Source organism: Gymnodraco acuticeps, unplaced genomic scaffold (assembly GCF_902827175.1).
Source record: "Gymnodraco acuticeps unplaced genomic scaffold, fGymAcu1.1, whole genome shotgun sequence".
Taxonomy (NCBI): Eukaryota; Metazoa; Chordata; class Actinopteri; order Perciformes; family Bathydraconidae; genus Gymnodraco; species Gymnodraco acuticeps.
In genome coordinates this window covers 3738164-3759563 of record NW_022989748.1, presented here as the reverse complement: position 1 = coordinate 3759563, position 21400 = coordinate 3738164, and the positions used below count along the sequence as shown (strand labels likewise).

Below are 21400 nucleotides of genomic sequence, written 5' to 3'. Positions count from 1 at the left end.
GTCATTACGAAGACCTCTACCTGCACCGGGCAGTGAATGCAACACTAATCAATGAGAAAAAAAGGTATTGCGGTTGAACTGGCAAGAATTATGTCTTTGATGTAGGTGGTCTGCATGAAGCATCACGTTGCAGCTATTACTCTATTATCTATAATGATCAACTTTATTTACTATGGAATGGGTCGGTCCAATGTATTTAAACCCAAAATAAGGCGTTTTTCCTTAACCTAACCACTAAGTTGTGGCACCTCAACTGAACAAACTTAGGTCCTATATTCGCAAAGGCATACCTTTTTTTTACTATAACTTTGACCTCTGTGTTTAAATTAGCAACATTTAAAGTGTCATGAATATTTTTAAAACCCATTTTCCATGTCTGTGGGTATTTGGTATTGTCTGGTCTTAAAAAGCCTCACTGAGTCCTGCATATTCCTGTCTGAGCACTTCACAATAAGCCACAAGTGACAAAATGGAACTTCAGTCGTCAAGTGCCATAAATCCATCCCTGCTGAATTACGCAATCCTCCACAGCGCCAGGAACAAATCCCATTGACTTGATTTCTATTTAATTATTCTACTCAAAAATCCTTTCTGCTCACCCTTTTTCCTCTAAAAGGAATTGCTTTCCCCATTTAAAAACAATCTCTAGCTATTTGAGAATTACATTTCCTCAACTTATCACAGTACTCTACTGCAGCCTTTATTTCATTTTAACCTGAGTGAACGTGGCACGCTACACAATGGGCTTTCACTGAGGTGAAGTAATTGCCTAAATGCAGCTTGACAGGGGAGGTTGATTCATCCGGGAAAAAACATTGGCTGTTGAGAAAAAGTGTTGACGGAGGAGCTGGAGACAGTAAGATGGAAAGAGGAAGAATGAAGAAAGTTTCCACGGCCAAACAAAACACGACATATTTCTCTGAGAGACAAAGTGTTAAGTTAGGCTACTCTGCAGGCTGTCAATAACCGCGTTCATCACCGGGCTCAGCCGCAGTCTATATATTGATTGAACCATCCATCACTTAAACTCTACAAGACATTATTTCTAATTAAAAAGTAAGTCATAAATTGCAGCCTTTATTGCCAGGCCGCGGATGTAAATAAAACTCAAGGGAGGGCGGGAACAGATTGCATCCCCCGTCCGCGCTTTAGAGCCACCGTAAAAAGGACAGACGGGTGTGATGGCACCTTTGGGATCCTCACATGCACACCGACAGCAGGGAGGAGCTCGCTGCTTCACCCATATAAACAGATGCAAATCAATAACTCCTCTGCTCGTGTTTTTATAAGACAGGCGCTTCCCCGCGGAGGGGCGAAGGAGCAAAGCATGCATATGTAAGAGCAAATATGCAAATTACATTTTCATAAACCATCTGGGAATATGTAAAAAGGAACAGCGGCCAATGTACTTGAAAATGATGTATAATCATAAGAGGTCATGAAGGTGTATGAAAGTGCTCCATCACTAAACTGGGCTAGCAGACACAACAATCACCCATTATCTACCTGTGTCTCCATTTTCCTCTGCTAAACAACAATTTTGCTGCCAAATATGCAGTCGCAGGGCATTATTTAATGATCCCTGTTGATAAAGAGGCCATTAGCACACCTACACTGCAGCCAAAGCTATAACGGAGCAGAGCGAACACACAACACACAGTCAGAGCAGACGCAGCTCCGAGTTGACAACTTCTGATTAACTCGACGTGCGCGCTGCTTGTCAGCCGCTGAACCCCCGACAGCCACTTGCAGAGTGGTAGCATGTGGGTTATTTTTTTACGGGCACAGAGGGATGTCTGATTTCACAGGTACTAGCCAAAAGGGAGGGAGGGAAATGGAAGAGGAAAACGAAGAAAGGGCATGTCACGGCCTCCTCAGCCTCCACAAAGGAAAGCATGTGCAATTATTATTCATCCGTCTCTGTCACTTCTCCTGGGCTCATGTTTTTCCATACCTGCCAGAATGAGAGGACCACACAAACCTTCTGAGTCATATTCAGCTACGAGCCAGACAGGTTTGTAGCCAAAGTGAAGGAAGTGGCCTTGGTGTTGTTGAGAGACAGAATCAGTGTCCAGGGGGGGGGAGCGAGAACTAATGAGTGAGCTAAAAAGGGCAAGATGGAGGAGTGATCCTCTATAAAAAGACCAGCAGTAATCTCTTCCTCTCCTCTACCCTTAATGTCCTGAGAGATCTCGGGTTCCTCTGTAAAGCCTCTGCACATCAAACACGGCTGATTAGAGCCGCACACCTCGCTGCAGCTAAAGCCTTGGACAGGGTGCACACGCAGTTCAAACGAGACACCAAAGAGGAAGAACTCTGCCGGTTAGAGGCTCATCTCCCTGGACTTGAAACATGTCTGAAGCTTCCTCCAAATCAGTGTGCAGCTGCAAATGGAGATCTCCACTCATCATATCTCGAACAGAATGCCTCGGAGCTCACATAGCATTAGTGTCTTTCAAATGAGGGCTGCTTTGGACTCTTCTGTCATGTCAGATGATATCAGTGCAGCGTAAGCAGGATTTAATTGTCATCAACAGATCGTACTATTCGTTAACGTCGGCATAGACGGTCAGGGTGAGGAGGGGATACAGGAGGAAGAGGAAGATGCTGCTGGGCTGTCAGGATGTTGTTTTATTAAGACACACAAACTGTCAGGGCAGGTATCAGGAGAACACTCTTGTCCTAACATCCTACAAACCCCGTCTCATCCTGAAATACCTCCGTTCAAATTCACCGTATATTTCTCTGTCACACTTTGAGGGCACAGCATGAGGAAGAGTCTCTACATATCCAGCCTCGTGAAGCATTCACCTGCATCGCCCTCTGGGACTGAGGAGACAGTGACACTGGAATAACAATGTTCAGGCTTCACTCTCTTCTCTCTGACATCTAGTTACCACATTACACAATTCAGTTACTACTTAAACTTGGATTTGCGCACCAATGGTCGCAGTTTTCAGGCACTGGGCACCTTTTTGATGGAACTGCATTTCAGTCCTGTTCTAGGCTCTGTTTGTCTTTCAGAACAGTTACAGAAGAAAAAAGTGTATTTTTAAATAAACGCATCATAATCATCATTATTAAAGGAATTACATTTTCCCACCTATGTGTTAAATGTTTCAGCTACATTGTGTTTGTTTAGGTTAGCATGACTCTGTCCAAAGCTAATCTACCAGCACTTCAAAAACATGCAGAAGTTTTTCTTTGCGGGGCTTAATTGTGGGATTTCCCTGGCAAACAGCAGAGATAATGCATGCAGGTTGACACCTATAACTGGTGGGCTGATTGTGTTGTACATAAACATTCATTAAACAGACAAAGGTGAGCCAAACTCTCTGGAAAGAAAAGGTTAATTTCCCCAAACCTCTGTTAACTTTTAAATCATCTCCAGCTGAATTGTTACACTTGTGTGTGCGTGTGAAATCCTCTCTTAGCACTGAATATTAATATTCCTAAGTGAGATACACAATTTACAGGATTTAAAAATGCAAGGCTGCATTTAACGACGATAATGCAGTTAATGCAGGGTCACTGAATACATGAATATTGCATTGGAGGAGGTGCAGAATGTTGAAGTGCATCTCTGTAAACATCACATTTAACAGCGTTCATTTAATACACATGTACATGCCTGCTGACATGTGCATGAATGTTAGTCTCCCTAAGCAGGTGGCCCCTCTGTATGAATGTGTGTGAATGCTGACTTGTATATGTAAAAGGCACGATGAGGGGTTGTAAAGACTGGAGAAGCAGTCTAATGACCATTTAAAACCACACACATCTATATATCCCCCTCAACAACAGTGATTCCTTTAGAGCCGCTCAAAACTAAGGACGTGAATGTCCCCGCGAACTCTCTGTCTTTTGGGACCACCAACATGTCTGAGCAAGTATCCAACAGTTGTTAAGACAACAGTTTAGAGGGGCACACATTACCAGCAATGTGTGCCATTGAAATAATGTGGTTATTTAGAGGGTTCTGCTGCCTTGTCCGGTCTCCCCGAGCCCGTCTAGTTTCCCCAGAAACAGCAACACAACAACAAAAGCTGCACAAAGTCAGGAACACTGCTGACAACGGCCAAAAAGACTTCACTCCCTCCCTCTCCATTCAAATGAAACGCTTTGCATCAAGCCCCGGCAGGATCTCACTGTGCAAACAGACTGCAGGGCTTTAAGATAACAGAACCAAACTCATGCCATCACAGGACATTATGGTCAAACTAACCTGAACGCCTGAGGCCAGGATGGGTATGCAAAGCATTCGGAAGAGGAGCTAAGGGTTAAGACACTCTGGATATTCAAAAAACATATCTTTCACATCTTAATTACGTCCTATCCTGCCTAACCCTTTGATCCATAGTACCATATCAAAATATTGTTTTCCTCCTCTCTGAAGTAGATGACACATTAAGCAAAACAAGGTGCGTCAAATGAAGGCAGTAACTCCATTCTGGGCTGCATTAGGATATTTATCATCAAAGCAATCCGCAGCTTTTAATTCATTTGACACCTTTCAGCCCTAATACAGTATCTGATTTCTGAGCAGCAGCGGTACACAGTCACACAGCGGGACATCTGCAGGGAAGCAGCGGGTGTTTCTGCAGGAAAAGAGAGCAAGGCCATTATGTCTGCAGCAGATTTACGCCTTGTATCGGAAAAGCACGAGCAAGCGCCACGCGCAGATATCGCCCGCTGCTCTCAATGTTATTTAGATGACAGCACTACTCTATTTTCACCTTGCAACTAATGTGACCATTACTCCTATGTCAGCAACATTTACTGTCCTTTCTTTGTGCAAGGGAATTGGGAAATTAATTCTAAAAACAGGGATAATCCTGGGATGTGTGTGTAGTTTCTGGGATTATAGTTCCCAATTACTCACCTCTGAAATCTCCCGTCCCATCATATAGAGGATATGAGTCCCAGAGGCCTCATCAAAAAGGTGATATGACACCGCACTGGGTTTCATGCATTAATCTTTTTGCATAGTGTTGTAAAATAATATCAACAAGGGCTCGAGAGGGAAATATGAACATGAAATAATCTGCACTGCAGCGGGGAAAGAGGAAAGTATTGAGTTAGATGTAGGGGAAAGTGGATGGTGTGTGTGTTTGTTTGTGTGTGTGTGAGGGAGGGAGGGAGAGGAGGAGCCCACCAGTAAACTCAGGAGGGTAAACAATCTCCCTAATTGGATTCAATCCAGGCTCACCACAGCAGGCGGTGAGGCTAGTGACTCCATTGAATGTGGAATGAAGTGTGTGTGTGTGTGTGTGTGTGTGTGTGTGTGTGTGTGTGTGTGTGTGTGTGTGTGTGTGTGTGTGTGTGTGTGTGTGTGTGTGTGTGTATCGACAGGACTAGGAGAGGAGGGCGTCAGCTGGCATGTGAGAGAGGGAAAGGGGAAGAGGATAAGTGGCAGCAGCAGAGAGCAAGCACAGGGCTGCAGAAGACAACAATGACAGAGGAAAATAATCTTGGTGCGTGGAGGTGTCTGTGGTCATGAGGTGTGTTGTGTGTGTGTGTGTGTGTGTGTGTGTGTTGTGTGTGTGTGTGTGTGTGTGTGTGTGTGTGTGTGTGTGTGTGTGTGTGTGTGTGTGTGTGTGTGTGTGTGTGTATGTGTGTGTACAAAGCAAGAGACTCGAGGTTTAGAGGAATGGAAGCCAGCTGTGCTTTTGCATGATTACACTGAAAACATCATTTGCATCAGGGAATGAAATCCAAACACGGATCCGTATGGTTACCGACCAAAAACCCCTCCTCATCGCTGGCGGCAGAAATGAAAAGGCTCAGAGTGACGTCCCACAGATTTGCATACTGAAAGGAGTACCTCTCATGAATCATTTTCATAAACATCCCATAGCACACAACGAAGAAGCCGCATGATTGGACCACATGAATGCCCTTCATTACTGCTCTGCATCGAGGGGGGGCATGTCCTCAGAGATGTTCAATCAAAATAAGTGACATACCTTGTTGCTTCTTGAGTGTTCTCCGCACAATATCACATTCCAGATAGTCAAAGCATGCTCGATCCTGAAGGAAACAGAGAGGAAGAAGGTTTGTTTCAGTAAAACATGATGAACAACATCACATCTTCACAACGGAAGAGGTGTAATAGATAATAAAGGCAACATATGCGATGAAATCTCATGAATAAATGAAATGTTACGATGCTGCAGACTGTTGAAAATGTCTTTATATTTGCTCATTTTTATTCATGTGTGATGCAAATGGGTAGAATGTTGCAAGAAATATATTTCTGTCCATATGACAATTTAAATTCAAAGGTTTATTTTAAAACAGGAAGTCTCCTCCAGGGAGTGTGTGGGGGAGACTGGGAGAAACTCCGTCTGAATTGAGCTTTGGGATTGTACCCTTAGCAGACCATCTACATGCACACAAACCAATAGAACACACTACAGGAAAGGGGATACCACCCAAAAGCACAATAGGGCCTCTTTAAGACACAAAGAAACTAGTGCAGCTGACATATTGATTGCAAGTTAAATGCAGGACAGTTCAGCAGGAAGTACTTTGAATGTCTGACTTAAAGTTAACTTCCTTGTTGACATAATTACTGAACAAGGCTTGTGCACAACCGTGACACAAATCAATCTGTTTTTCCTACATTCAATTGATTTGTTATAAAGAAGGATGCAAACATCATCCCTTCGAATATCATGATTCATACGACATTTGCAATATTAGTAAAAATGTTCACGATAAGATGTTTGCTTTGCGGCAAAACATATCCCTACAAAAAAAAAGTGTCCATAAATAAGGAAATCAGTCTGGCAGGAAGAACTTCTAATGTCTGCGATCATGACTTAGAGTCATCTTTAATGGGCCTGTGCACAACCATGACATAAATCAACTCTGAAGAACTACAAGATAGATGACTTATCAATGCCAGAGGTCTTAGTAATCAAAGTGGCACCTCACACAAACACCATATTTTAGTCTGTTCTGGGTCTTCCAGCATTAAGTGGCATCTTCTCATAAATGTTTCAGCTGTTGTCTGCCTCGCAGTGGGCGACAGAGCGGCTGTATGAAGAGCTATTCAGGTCACATCAGCTTTTAATGGCTGATTTATTAGAGCCCAACAGGGGCTGCAGGACAAAGAGCCCGTTTTAAACTGCATTAACACTCTGCAGTAAATATCCCATGCAACATTAGCATTTTGATGACTGCCCCCCCTCGTCACCTTTAACGTGCCTCGTTGTCCCACGCTCACATTTGACTCTCCTGCTCTGCCTCGTCTTTCTTTTTCATGTGCCACTTTCTCTCTTCCTCCTCATATTCAATACAAACCTTTGCTACTGCTCTGATGCCACTGTGCACAGGTTCACTTTAATTATGGCTGATTTAATGAGCTACATAAACGCAGGAACATTTCAATTGTATTGAGTGGAAATAAAATCCTTGCCACCTCTCTCTCTTTCATTATTGTGATGCAAACTATCTTCACATGTTTATAATTAAATCTCAACAGCGATCATAACAGCGATGAGCAGCAGAGTAATTGAGGCGTCCACAGAGCAGGTTAGGGTCATGAATAATAAGCCAACGTTAAAAAGAATAATCAGTAGTGCTGTGTACAGTATACTATGCAAATTAACTAGATATTGGACAAATATGATTGTACTCTAACCTATCAGGGTGGCCTGTTAACATATTTTAGTAGCACTGGGCCATGCTTTAAAAATGAGCAAAAAGAGTCAAATAAATCGTCTCGACACTATGACCAAATCATCTTGGCGTCTGAACAAGTGCTTCTTCAAATCTGCTCTTCATCATGTCTGATCAGATGTGAGACTGGCAGAAAGCCGGAGGTCGATTCAAAGGAACCTCTGAAGCTCATTTTGGTCAACCGTGTTTGGAGAGGAACACACAGCATATTGCAACAATTAAAAGCACAAACATTGAGATTAAGTCCATGCACAATAGAACAAATACAAATCATATTCTGGGCAGTTCAATGTTCCATCATTTGGCCAAACCTAGTTTTCAGTAATCACAGCTATGGACCACATTTTATTTGTTACACATTGATCTATTACAAAAGCGATCTCCACTGCTTCTCTGACGGAGCAGGAACATATACATCTGTTATCTTCTAATACAAATCTGTGTGGAAGTTATGGCGGCAGATGAAGATTCCTAAATATCTTCAATGAGTTGAGGGCCAGAGAAATGTAGACCATGCACTCTTATGGCACATTTCCACTGCAGCGGGGTAGCCCCGTTTAAGCGTCCCTAAGCGTCCTCGCTGGCCGTCCAAGGCCGTGGCGCATTTCCATTACAGTTTAGGACCTGGGGTACTAGCAACGCAGTGTAGGCGGGGCACATTTTGAGTTGTTCCGTCGAGCTCCCGCTGGATTGTATCATCCCCAATGAGATGTAGGAACGTCGTCACCTCCTCGGTCGACCACGGTGTGCTTTTCTTTGACGTTGCCATTTTTGTAGCTCCTCCGTGTATAAAAATGCTGCAAGCTTGCTTCTAGATATATATATGCGACGCTAGGGATGATCTCGCGCGCGATCTTGTGACGATTCTCTCTGACCAATCAGCAGTCGAGAGTGTTGACGTCACTAGTTCAGCCCTGGCCTGATAGAACCACGATTTTATGGGGCCGGAAAAAGAGGGAAAAAGTACCCGCTAGCCGGCGCTATGCTATATGGAAAGGCCACCAAAAACTGGCCTGGCCGCTTGAGGCCGCTTGAGGCCGCTTAAACGGGGCTACCCGCTGCAGTGGAAATGCGCCATAATCCTCTCGGATGTTCATACCAGAGTTACTCAGCTCTATTGAAGTCCTCGGTAGGAGGACCTGATGTGACACTGAGATATTGCGGTCACTGATATAGCAGAAATGTGGAGCTATTCAGGAATGTTTTGAGTTTCAATGCAACAACACAGAGATCAACAATTTGGGGGGAATATCTGGTATTCATCTGAGAAATATTGCAACCAAATAATAGTATTTACCTCCCATGAGTTGAGCTAGAGGCCTTCATTTATGCTATCAACTATAATGTGAGTGTACAAAGCATCATCCAAAACTTGAGACAAATCTTTATATCATTGATTACGTTTTTGTATGAAGACAACATCAACATGCTTCTAAAGGCCATTAAAAGTATTTTTCAAAAATCGTTTAATGTAAAATGCTGCAGGCATGGACAAAAATGCCAGTATTACTTCAGACATAGTGACGAGTGTTGTTGCCTTGTCTTTATCTGCAAGTAAATGACTCCCTTTTGCAGACATGTATAAAAAGGTAGTGTCTAAAGCAGCATTAACACAAAAACAATTGTTTGAAAAGTTTGCCTTTGGCCCTCTTCTCTACTTATTCTTCAGATGTTGCATCACAGTACTGTTCTCTGTTTTCTAAATGACAAAGTGATGAAACACAGGCTGGTTGTCCTGCTTTCCCTGCCATGAACTTCCACACAAATTTGACTTCACACCCTGAAAGTGATTCATTGTGGCACAGTGTGCAAAGCACTGTATCTCTGAACTATTATTATTTGTACCTTTTCTGTTCAGATAAATGCTCAATTTGTACGATAAATGAATGTTGGAAATAATATCTTTACCTTTTTTCAATAGAACAAGTTTAGAAATGTATTAGAAGCAGCAGAATGATATTGTTATCGCAATATTCAATGTCATCGCATCTTTGACTCATATTGTGCAGCTCTACAGGATGCCCACCCCATCTATTTGCAGTTGATTTAATTGTCTGCACTTACCATCTGCTTCTCTGCAGCTGCTGGTTATCTAACTTCTGACTTCATGTTGTTTCAAGCTAATCATGATGGAAAGTACAGGAGCCTGAATTTGACCAGGTGAAGAGAAACAGGGCAGGAGTGACAATAGTTTTCCTGCCTCAAGGCTAAAAAGTTGTGGGCATTCTTGAAATACATTAGCAGCTCTAGCACCAGCTTATCATGTGTGTCCAAAAATCAGGTACGAGGAGACAAAAGACCAAACAGGAGCGAGGTGCATGCATGCAGCCACTGTATGACTGATCCGAGCCGACAGCCTGGTGTGTCTCTGAAAAAGCATTTACTGAGGCACAGCACCGTGGCCCGCCGAAAGCTCATCAAAGAGTGGCTTATTTTATCAGCCAAGTGGAAAATGTGCTGAGAAAGAGAGAGAGAGGCAATAGTGGGGAAGTCAGCGAGAGTAACTAAGCTATTGTGCCCAGCGCTGACCCAAACACCCGCGTTACAGTAGTCACGGCCGCTCACAACAAAAGCTGTAATCGGCAGAGCAGGGCTTTAAACTAAATGACCCGGCGATGGTGACACTGTAACTGACAGCAGGCCTGTGTGTGCAGAGGCTAAAGGCACAGCAGATATGGCTAATGAGCAGAAAACGTATTTAAATCTCTTTACAAGAGGAGGCAACCTTGAATCAGTAACCTACATACTCCTGAGTGTAGTACTGTTATTCCACTACAGATTACTCCAATGAGCTGCTCTCAGAGAGAAATAGCAGGCTGAATAAAGGCTGTCTTTGCACCCTCGGGTAAACTGCACTTCTAGTATAACAAACCATAACTTTCAGCAAATGTACTATTACACACTGTGAGGAGAAATATGAATGTATTAAACAAATCCACAGTGAACAACTCATCACTATGGTGACGGGGGCCAATGCGCTACAACAACCCAAACACATCCATTCGGAGAATGGCGCTGCAGCTTCAGAGTTAGACTGTTTCATAATTGTACGTTAGCTAGCTAGCTTACAGCAAATCTGCAATAATATTAAAAGGAATCATGAGATAACATTGCGAAAATAAGATACAACTTACATTTTTGGTATGTTTCCAACAACTGTGTTGCACTGCATCAAAGTGTGAATACAAACAAGACCTCTGTTCATGTAAATGTAACACTAATTACTTTGCTCTGCTATTATCAGTTAAGTAATCAAAGCCAGTCAGTTCATCGAGAGGGAAGGGGAGGCTTTCCAATGAAAGTCAATGGGCAGCATTTATAATGCATGGGCAGCATCCTCACCCCCCAGGGTCACATTCAATTCAGGGAAGCAGATAACAATAGACTGGGGCTGCTGGCACCTGCAGCAAGACAATGCATTCTTACATATTACTTCCTCATTCTTTAGTGTCAGTACACTCTTCATTTTCTCAGCGCACACTCCCGTAGATATTTTCCTTATATTTATTTCCATCTACAGTATCATATTTCCATGTTTTCCCAGAGTCCCCATTTCTCTCTCTTACTCTGTTTCGGCATACAAATGAGAAGTGTTGATAAGAGACACCAAACAATGCAGCTCTTACCCCTAAGACTACCCGATACAAGGGCTCTAGTTGGCCTTAATTGGAAAATGATGTAGCTAACGCATGTGTATTCATGTTTTTGTCCATTTGTCTGTGGAAACATAAAAGAGAGAAGTGCTGAACACACACATGGTCTCCAGTATAATGCATTCAGCTAGGGTCGTACCTCATTTAAATTGTTCATTGGTTGGTGTATGCAAGCTCATGTGTTTGAATATTTATGCAAATATCATGTTTTCTTCAAGATTGCTTCTAAAGCCAGGACCAGATTTCACATGATCTCACGGATATCCCGGCTCACAGTCACATTTTAAAAAAAGCTTTACGTCTATAGACCATAATACTAAATGCATGAAATGTGTCGTCAAAAACAAGCTGTCAAACGCTCTTGTGGAAATGTTCCCCTCTGCTGTTTGCCTGCAGGGGAATATCATTATGATAAACTGCCTCATCTTTATCTGCAACACATACATATTCCCCACCACCACGACCAACCTTGCAGCACAACATAAAAGTCAATAGAGAGGAAAATTGTATGGGTGACAGTAGTGGGACTAGACACCATAGGTCCTTCACGAGGGTGCACGCTGTGTGCATTCAGAATGAGCCATTTAGCATTTTCCTGTGATGCTAACGCCACACGTAGAGGTACATTTGTTCCACTGAGAGTAACCGGCCAAGGCCATAGAGACGTGCTCAGAGAGAGGAAGACTTGAAAGAATATCAAAACAGGATTAATAAATGTATTATGTTTGTATTGATTCAATGATATTTCTGCTGCTGGACCACATGAAGAGCCTCAGGGGCTACATATTAAATAGACTGATCGGGGCACAATTATATCATTGCTTTTTAGTCACTGTTTACTGTTGTGGTATTTTGTAAATAAACATACTAAAATTCATCACGTCTCATAACTTCTTTCCGAGTGTTGGGCAGATTAATTAGCCCCTTTTCATCAGGGGGGTCTGTGGGACATACCTTACAGCCATGTTCACAATATATCACAGGTGTGTTTTGTCCCTGATGTTCAGGTAACCTAACCAAGCAATGGCAGAAAGAGCAAGAAGAGATGCATACAGTACAACACCCGGGTGTAAATAGCTAAAGATGTGTCTTTATTAGGGCTGTCAAGTTAACACGTTAATAACGCGTTAACGCAAAAAAAAATTGACGCCACTAATTATTTTAACGCGATTAACGCATGTGTATTTTTTTTCCTCGGCCGCCCCGTAGTTTCAGAGCGCATCGAGTTTAAAATACCATCTACAAGCTGATGCTGACAGCCCCGCTCCTGCCGCCCGCTTGTGGCAGACCACACTTCCACGCTCACCGGCAGGCACCGACTGGCTATTGGGAGGACCGGGAGGGTGTGTGTATGTGTGGCCCGAGCGAGCGAGAGAGAGACCTTACGTGCATTGTTGTTGTTAGCATCTGGTGCTAGCTAGCTGCGCTAACGGATATAAGGAGCTGTTTAAATGAAAACAGAGGAGCGACATTTCGCGCTTTCGATAGTGCGAGCAACATGATTGCAGCGTCCAGGCAGCTCCCGTTCGAGCATATGCCTTGAGTTGCACATAGCTCGATCGATCGATCACACACACACACACACACACACACACACACACACACACACACACACACACACACACACACACACACACACACACACACACACACACACACACACACACACACACACACACACACACACACACACACACACACACACACACACACACACACACACACACACACACACACACACACACACACACACAACACACTGTATTGTATGAGAGGTTCCAGGTTGAATTGAGGCGAATATTTGTAATGTTCAGAGGTTGTTGTGTTTAATATTCATGAGAATATTTGTCCTTGTTCAAATGATAATAAACATTAGCATAAAGCATATTTGTCCACTCATATGTTGATAAGAGTATTAAAAACTTAAATATTCCTCTAAGGTACATTTAGAACAGATCAAAAATGTGCGATTAATTTGCGATTAATCGCGATTAACTATGGACAATCATGCGATTAATCGCGATTACATATGTTAATCGACTGACGCCCTAGTCTTTATACATCCACCATAGGGGAACTACAATTTGACCCAGCAGCACAAGGCAATGAAGTCATCAAAGAAACATTTCCATAAATACCTATACACCCAAAACAGTATCTAATGTGTAGCCTGGGTGCAAATAGCATTGTTACCTACGGACACCAGGGTGTAAATAACATTGTTAGCTACGGACATCAAGGTGCAAATAGCATTGTTAGCTACAGACACCAGGGTGTAAATAGCATTGTTAGCTACAGACACCAGGGTGTAAATAGCATTGTTAGCTATGGACACCAGGGTGTAAATAGCATTGTTAGCTATGGACACCAGGGTGTAAATAGCATTGTTAGCTATGGACACCAGGGTGTAAATAGCATTGTTAGCTATGGACACCAGGGTGCAAATAGCATTGTTAGCTATGGACACCCGGGTGTAAATAGCATTGTTAGCTACGGGTACCCGGGTGCAAATAGCATCTGCCTTAAATCAAATATAAATCAATCAATATCAAGAAACAGTTGTATGGGATTGATTTGATTTAAATAAAGAAAAACGATAACAATAACTTGACTCAAATGTCTTAAATTATGAGTAATGATTATAAACCCAAAAGTACTAACTAAAAGCTAATGTTCACATTAAATCTCCAACAAGGTTTTCTAAAAAAGCAACTACAATGATTTATTAACTGACATGTTTGCCATTTATTTTCTACTAAATAGTTTAATCATGCAACTGTTTTGGCTTAAAGATTATGAATTGATTACAATAAGTTGTTGGTTATGATTTCAGCTCTAATGTGGAACACTCATAGGTTCCCCTCTCGACTCTCAAACAGAAAATGTGCAGCTGATTGAGGCAGTGGATCGAGTTTCGCTAGTTTACTTCTCAATCCTGTTTCCATGTGCCGGCCTGTGCCCCCCCACCCTGACAAATATGGAACTTGACCCTCTGAGTTCTAAGGCCGACCTGCACACTGAATCAAACCTTGGCATGGGGAAAGAGAGGTGTTTTTCCAATAAAGTGTGTGAAAGAGTGTGTGTATGCATGTGTTTATGTGAAATTCAATTGTGTATGTCTCTGTGTCTTAACAGCGTAACCACATGTGTTTATTTCTTCATATACGGCTGCTTTTAGGTGTGTGTGTGTGTGTGTGTGTGCAGGGTTCAATAACCATGTGTGAAGCGGGGGGCTCTGGAGTGTCTCAGCACCCAAGGCGCCAAGGACATGGCCTGACAGGTGTGTGTGGAGGACCCAGTGGTCTGCAGCAAGCAGCACAATGTGCCCATTCAGGCCTGGAAGGAGACAAGCGAGATATCGCAGGACCCCTGTGAGGAGGGGGCAGTCAGCTGGGGGCACGTCAACCTTTCAGTGTGACTACAAAGAAAGACACAACTATAACTGCATCAGCACAGTATTGGGCTGTGACCCCATGCTGCACAGACGTCTACTGCTGTGACAGATTGAGGTTGCCTGCAGATTTGACTTCTGAAACACAACTTGGATATAGAGGCTAAACATTTGGTTTAATGGAGGTATAGGGCTTATTAGGCGAATAACAGTTTGTAAAATAAATAAATAAATATCCCACACTTTAGACGCTAAGGGTCTAAATGACACTACTAAATGTCATTAAGCCCAACATTAGCCACCTTTAGCTTAGTGGCAGTGACGCGAAGTTATGTGACCAATCATGCTGTAGTTTCTTTATAGCCCAATGTTAGCTTTTTACTTAAAATAAATATAAAGTGGTGTTCATATGGGGAGATGATCCTGCTGCACAAAACGTGTAATTACCATAAACATTTGTTTGCCACAGAGATTGTCTTCTGCAATAATCCTAAATCCAATGGAGAAATCCCATTGGATTTGAAAGGAAACCAATGCGGCCTGTCAACCCTACAATGATAAAGTCTGCTATTTAAGAACTATTAAAGAAGGAGAAAGAACATTTGCCCCTTTTATAAAATAAAGAAAAAAAGACCAATGGCTAATGATTCTGATTCTCCTTTTACAAGAAAGAAAGATGCTCATTCCCACAGTTACTAAATAATAGTTTCAAATATAGCCGCAAGAATATATTTACACACACACACACACAGACACACAGAGAAAGACACACACCGCAAATCACTGCGATACACAAGCTAATGGCAGGATGTGACAGAAATGGCCACTGTCTGGAAGAATTACATGGCTGTGTGCTCCATACGTCCTTAACGCACATCTGACAAGAGCTCTAAAACACACACAATGCCACCGGCTCTGCTATCCATGCAGAAAATTGGACAGCCATCCTTCAGCTCCAACATAAATCTGTGGGGTATCACCACGCATCGCAGAGCAATATAGTATAGACCGAGCCTCTGCTGAAACAGAAAAGTAATTGAATGGAGGATGAATATAGAAAGGGCAGGGATGAGAGAAGAAGGAAAAAATGTAACGTGAATTTGATGTTCGGAAATAGAATGCTTTCAGGAAATAAGGATGGAAGAAACTGCTGGACATTGTGAAATAATCTGGAAAAATGTAAATGTGTTCTGCCCTTGGTGGTTGTAGCTTTTCTGTTAGGATTCTTTCGCTATAAAGATAACCTAACCTACATATGTCGGTGCCACATACACACAGGAGGCCTCTCTGAGGCAGCGACCTCTGAATCCCGAGGCTATCTGCCCACTAAATCACATTTGTGGAGTCATATTAAACACGTCGCCCAGAGGGGAGTAAAAGCTCTGCAAAAGAATGATAGGCATCTTTCTATCACTGTGAGCCTGCACTACATTATTTCATGTTAGTGGCTGAGGTGAAGGCATGTGGCTGCTTTAATGTTGCAATATAGGCTGTGAAAATGTGTTCAATTCTTCCTGAACACAGAGAGAGATTGCCATCAGGTCACCTGCAATGAGCATATGTGATTGAAGTGAATGAATAGTTGGAGAAACTAGCATTGCTGATGCAAGGCCACACAATGTCAGAAAGAAGAAGCATTTGGAAAATTAAGAAATGTAAATATTTCAAGATTCACATTAGTCAAATAATCTGACATTTCCACCCAAGACCGTATCTCATCCCTGTATCTCACAGGTCTTTTATTTCTAATAGAGTATTTCAACGCTTTTTCTACTAGTACTTTGTCCACCTCTCTTCTCCAGTATATGCTGTTGCTGCTGTACAGAACAAAGTATGGATAACCTTTATGCTTCACTCTTAAAGCACCTCAAATCCCACCTCCAAGTCACCAGAAATGTCAATCTGAACTGGGAACTGCAATGCAAGTGGAAAAGGGGGACTGCCGCTATGAAAGAGGGAATAAAAGATGGGGTGGGGGTGGGAGAAGAAACCAGAAACAATCATACTGGTGAGCAGCAGTGTGCTGTGGTTACCAGCGCTCGATGTTCAGCTGAAACAGGAGCTGCATACTAATGGGGTGGGATCTTTGAAGCAGCTACAACAAGAGCAGAGACATTGGCACACATTCATCCCAATGTCCATATTAGAGAATCCAGAGCTCACAATGCAGGTGTTGTTCCAACATTTAGGGTAACTACAACAACACGATAATGTTGCTTTCTCCAAAGGAGTGTTTTGCAGACTAGTACAATATTGATGTTCTTTGGTTGGTTAAACACCTTATTCCCTTATTGTTTCAGTGTTCTTATGCCCCAGTTCCCCTATTGTAATTGGATATATTATCAGACGTTTTATGTGTAATTCCTATTTCTTGTCCGACTACAGTCCATAGTATTAGGAATACATCTATCCAGTCACATAAATGCAATGTGATTGCCATTTAATAATTAGAATTGGTCTAATTGTTCTTACCATAGCCACATTATTAAGCATTTTACAGAAAAAGTCCAATATTGATGTTCTTGTATTTGTTTCATGCCTATTTCCATTGTGATTTAGTTTTCTTATTGTAGGTAAACATGGCTCCTGAATATGGCATGATTTCTAAAGTAGTTAAAGCAATCCCTCCTAGGTTTTTTTATCTGATATGGTTTGGCATGTTGAATTTGTTAGGTCATCGAGGAATCATGTCGGGGAAAGTCATATTTCAGTTTGACTGGCCGTAATAATTCATTCTAGCCATCCAGTGGAGGTAACAGTATACCGGGCCACTAAATGGCAAAAGTTTCCACAAGCCTCAGAGGCTAAATATGGTGACAGTCCGTATATTTTCTGGTTTCTGTTACCTGGGTCACGCATAGGTTGGGAATGAGTTTTTAAAGAGTGAGGTTGGGAGGTCTTGAGATGGGTTCAGCATATTTTGCATGCCATCAAAATTGTATAAGGGTAATGGGTACCACAACAAACTGGCGGTGCATGGTAAATGACACAAGTGGACAGATGGCAGCCGGAGTGGGGTTTCTTATGCATGACGAATTGTCGCATCTGCTGGTGCGACTTTGCAAAGCATGCAGCCAGAGGAAGTTCTCAAGGAAAATAGGGGGAAGCGTCATCTGAAAACAAGCAAACAAAAGCCAGGCTGTCGTCTTTTCATGGTCTGCAGGAATCCTGCCGGGACCTTAGGGCAGTGAAGGTGACAGTCACTCTCCTGATACCCAGGTGAGGTGAGATTCTGCCAAAATAAAGGCTTAAGATCCCTGGAGTAGGCAGAAATCCCTAGGGGAGAGCTCAAAGGATCCATCTACAACAACACCTTGTCGACCAGGTTACAAAAACACACACCAAAGGGTGGCCAAAGTTTGTCAGATGTCCAAACAGATCACAGAAACCATCACAACTCCATCAAGGTAAAGTGCCTGTGTAGCCTCTTTCCAGAGTTGCTTTCTTATTCAATGGAATTTCCTAATTAGATGAGGAGGTTGGTTTGATGTACATGCTCTCATTATACTAAAAAGAAAGTAGGGCCTTTGCATGGAGCCCCCCCTTTGTTTTCCTGCAGTGCAGCGATCAAGGAGGTTACAATTGTCTCTCCCTCTCTCCAGTGCATCTATGTACCCGGAGGAAAATCGATGCACAAAAAGCACTTCATCCCGCTCAGTTTCATCCTTTACTGCCAGTATAATTAAAAGTGGCTACGACAGACTTTCCAATCCAAAAGTCCCCGTCAGATGGAGGTAGTGTGCTCAGAGTCAAGAGGGCTAAATTGAGGGGAAAAGGTTTCTCTAGGGTCTGTTATTGTATCGAAGGAAAGGTTATTATTAACTACTGGATAATTTGTTTTGCAGGGATAGATGATGCACAGCAGGGAAAAAACAAACAAAGGGAAAAGATAAAAGGTACTTCATTGAAGATTCCAGGAGGTCACAATTTAACCCCAACTGGGAAATTATCACTTTAAACAATTGGCACAAAAACCAAACCAAAATGCCTTCTATAAAAGTGCTCCATACCATTGTATATCCATGTTTACCAAGGCAACACAAAGAGTATAAATATCTTGCTATCGCCGGCTGAGACACAGACATTAAACATTACCTGTGTGTCATGGCTGCCTCCCAGCCAATGGACCAATTATTTCTGCTCTGCTGAAATTGTGAAGGCCTCTCCAGCTGTGTTGGACACAAAGCTGGCTTAGGGAGGCTTACTCATGACCAAAAACATAAACAAGATTACAGAAGCCTAACCTTTCACAAAGTGACAACAAAACTAAATGGACTTTTGGTCTGAAGCCGCCAGTAGTAGTGGGATTCTGTCATTTCTACTGCTTTGGGAGAGAATAGACTGATAAGAAATGCTGGAACAAAGCAATCTTTTTTTGTCCATCCATACCAATCAATAATGGGTTGGTCATTAGCAAAAACTGAATAGGAGAAAAAGAGAACAATCCCTTAAGAAAGAGAAGACGTAAGCACAGGTGTAATGAAATTGGATTACAAATGACTGCTTTAACTGCAGCATTCCACTGATGACTTCCAAGGCAATAACTACACCTTCCCTATTAATCATTATGGGCAGGAATCCCATAAAGGGCGGAGCCTCCCTGACCTTAGAGCGCTCATTGTCTGGTGGCATGCAGCAGCTTCATATGGGGCTAGCATGCTACTGTGCTAAGCTAAAGCTCAGTGAGGCTGACTTTTAGCTGCATTTATTATGTATGAGAGAGTAAAAGGGGTCCATGAGAAGATTATAAAAGCTTAACATTTTGATGAGATTAATCTAACTGTCAATTTTTGCATGCATACAGTAGTGAAGCAATTATAATGTGGCAGTCGAACAAATATCTCTATGAAAGCATCCTCGGAGCTGGTTTAAAAAACATTTATTGGACGCATAATTATCCCTGCACCATTCACCATAAAAACATTTATATTATGAGCATGTCAAGTGCACTGGGGAAGGAAGAGGGGGGATATTAAAGCAGAAGCACTGTGGAGAGCAGTAAGAGAGGGGCGGGTCTGACGTCTCCACTCCCACTGTCTGTCAGTCTGTCTGCAGCATGATGTATGGATCTTATATGGCACCGCTCACCCAGCAGAACTACTCAATACTGAGACACAGAGGGAGGCTGCAGCGAGACAATGGGAGACGGTGACCCTTGTTATGGAATGACAAAACTCCATGAGAGTGAGGAGAAAGTAATGGGGCTTAAAGGGGGAGAGCGATGATTCATTCAATATCACACAGTAAAAAAACATTTTAAATCCATCTGCAGCTACAGTATACAGCATGTGTTGGTTAAAAATCCAACACTATTTTAATATTATCAACATTCATCAGACTTTGTTTGTAATATAAATATCATTATTACTTTTTGTGTCAATAAAATGTCTAACAATAATGAAAGATGTTTATCCTATCCTCAAAGTCCATGCTGATGTCTTTAAATGTCACCTTTGTCAATACTTAACACAAAGATATTCACTTTAATATGATGCAAAACAGAGAAAAGATTCATATTTGAGCTAAAAACAGCCTTTTTTGGCTTTTTTACAATGGGAAATACTTGACAATAACTATTCTGTAGATCTACGTATCATTTAATCGTATATTTATTATAAAATATGATCTACATTTTTTTTGAGGTATTCAAAAAAACATAATGTGAAACACACATTCACATTTCAACATTCCGTTGTAGTGCTACTTGACACAGCTTTTGACTCTAAAGCATATTTCTGCTTGCAATCATTAGCCAAAATAAACACACACTCCCTGTCAGCACCTCGAGGTGTGTTTGGCATTAACCGGAGGAGGGGGGTCTCCGAACAACAGCTGGAGTTTTCAGTCCTTCAGAACGTAGGAAAGCTCGATGCAGCCCTTGAACCAAGGTGACGTCCATACGTGGGCAGACAAGAGGAAGAGGCCCCCCGTTTTCCAGCTCCATGCTGAGGGGGGGCCGAGGGGGGTTGGGCTCCAGCTCCGTTATCTGCTGCTTATTATTTGGCTGAATGAGCTGCAGTGGGGCTCACGGGGCTCGCTCCTGACATAATGACTGATTACAGTCTTGTGGCTCCCCTCTACGAAATCCTACAGTTGCCACCATTGCGGCTCAGCATCACAGACAGCCCCAATATACAAGTGGATAGTGGGGGGGAGGGGGGGGGGGGGGGGGGGTTTCCAGTGACAGGGTAAATGCTACCCAGTACTCCGGCTGAGTGACTGACAGCACACCTGGGTCATCAGGTAGCTTGTTAACGACTGCTTTTTCAAGTGGAAAACTTAGATATTTCCTTTGCAAGAAATGTGCCTGAATAACGGTCCACATATTTTAATACGCCCTTGAATGAAAAGAAGCCATTTGCCACTTCTCCTCCCTGCAGAAACGTGATACATACTAGTGTTGTCACATACCAACATTTTGGTTTCGATACCGATACCAAGTCAAGAATTGCGATTCCGATTATTTTTCGATACTTTTCTAAAAAAAAGGGAAACAGTCTTAAATGTAATTATTGTGCTTTATTTCACACCAGAACCATATGGTTAACACAAACTTTTAAACAATGAGAACAATAAACAAAATAAATGACAAGAATTCGTATTAAATCAAATTAAGCATCATCTCAAACAACTTTATTGTTTTATAAAATATAATTTTTTTTATATTTTA

The 21400-nt window shown here is 42.3% G+C and overlaps 1 protein-coding gene across 1 annotated transcript in view; it reads right to left on the bottom strand.

The window, feature by feature from the left end:
- The window catches only part of LOC117559180 (adhesion G protein-coupled receptor L3-like), a 232893-nt gene that overhangs the window by 203951 nt on the left and 7542 nt on the right, over nucleotides 1-21400 (bottom strand). The window contains 1 exon segment of the mRNA XM_034235900.1: nucleotides 5967-6030. The gene's annotated coding sequence lies outside the window, so the exon portion shown is untranslated.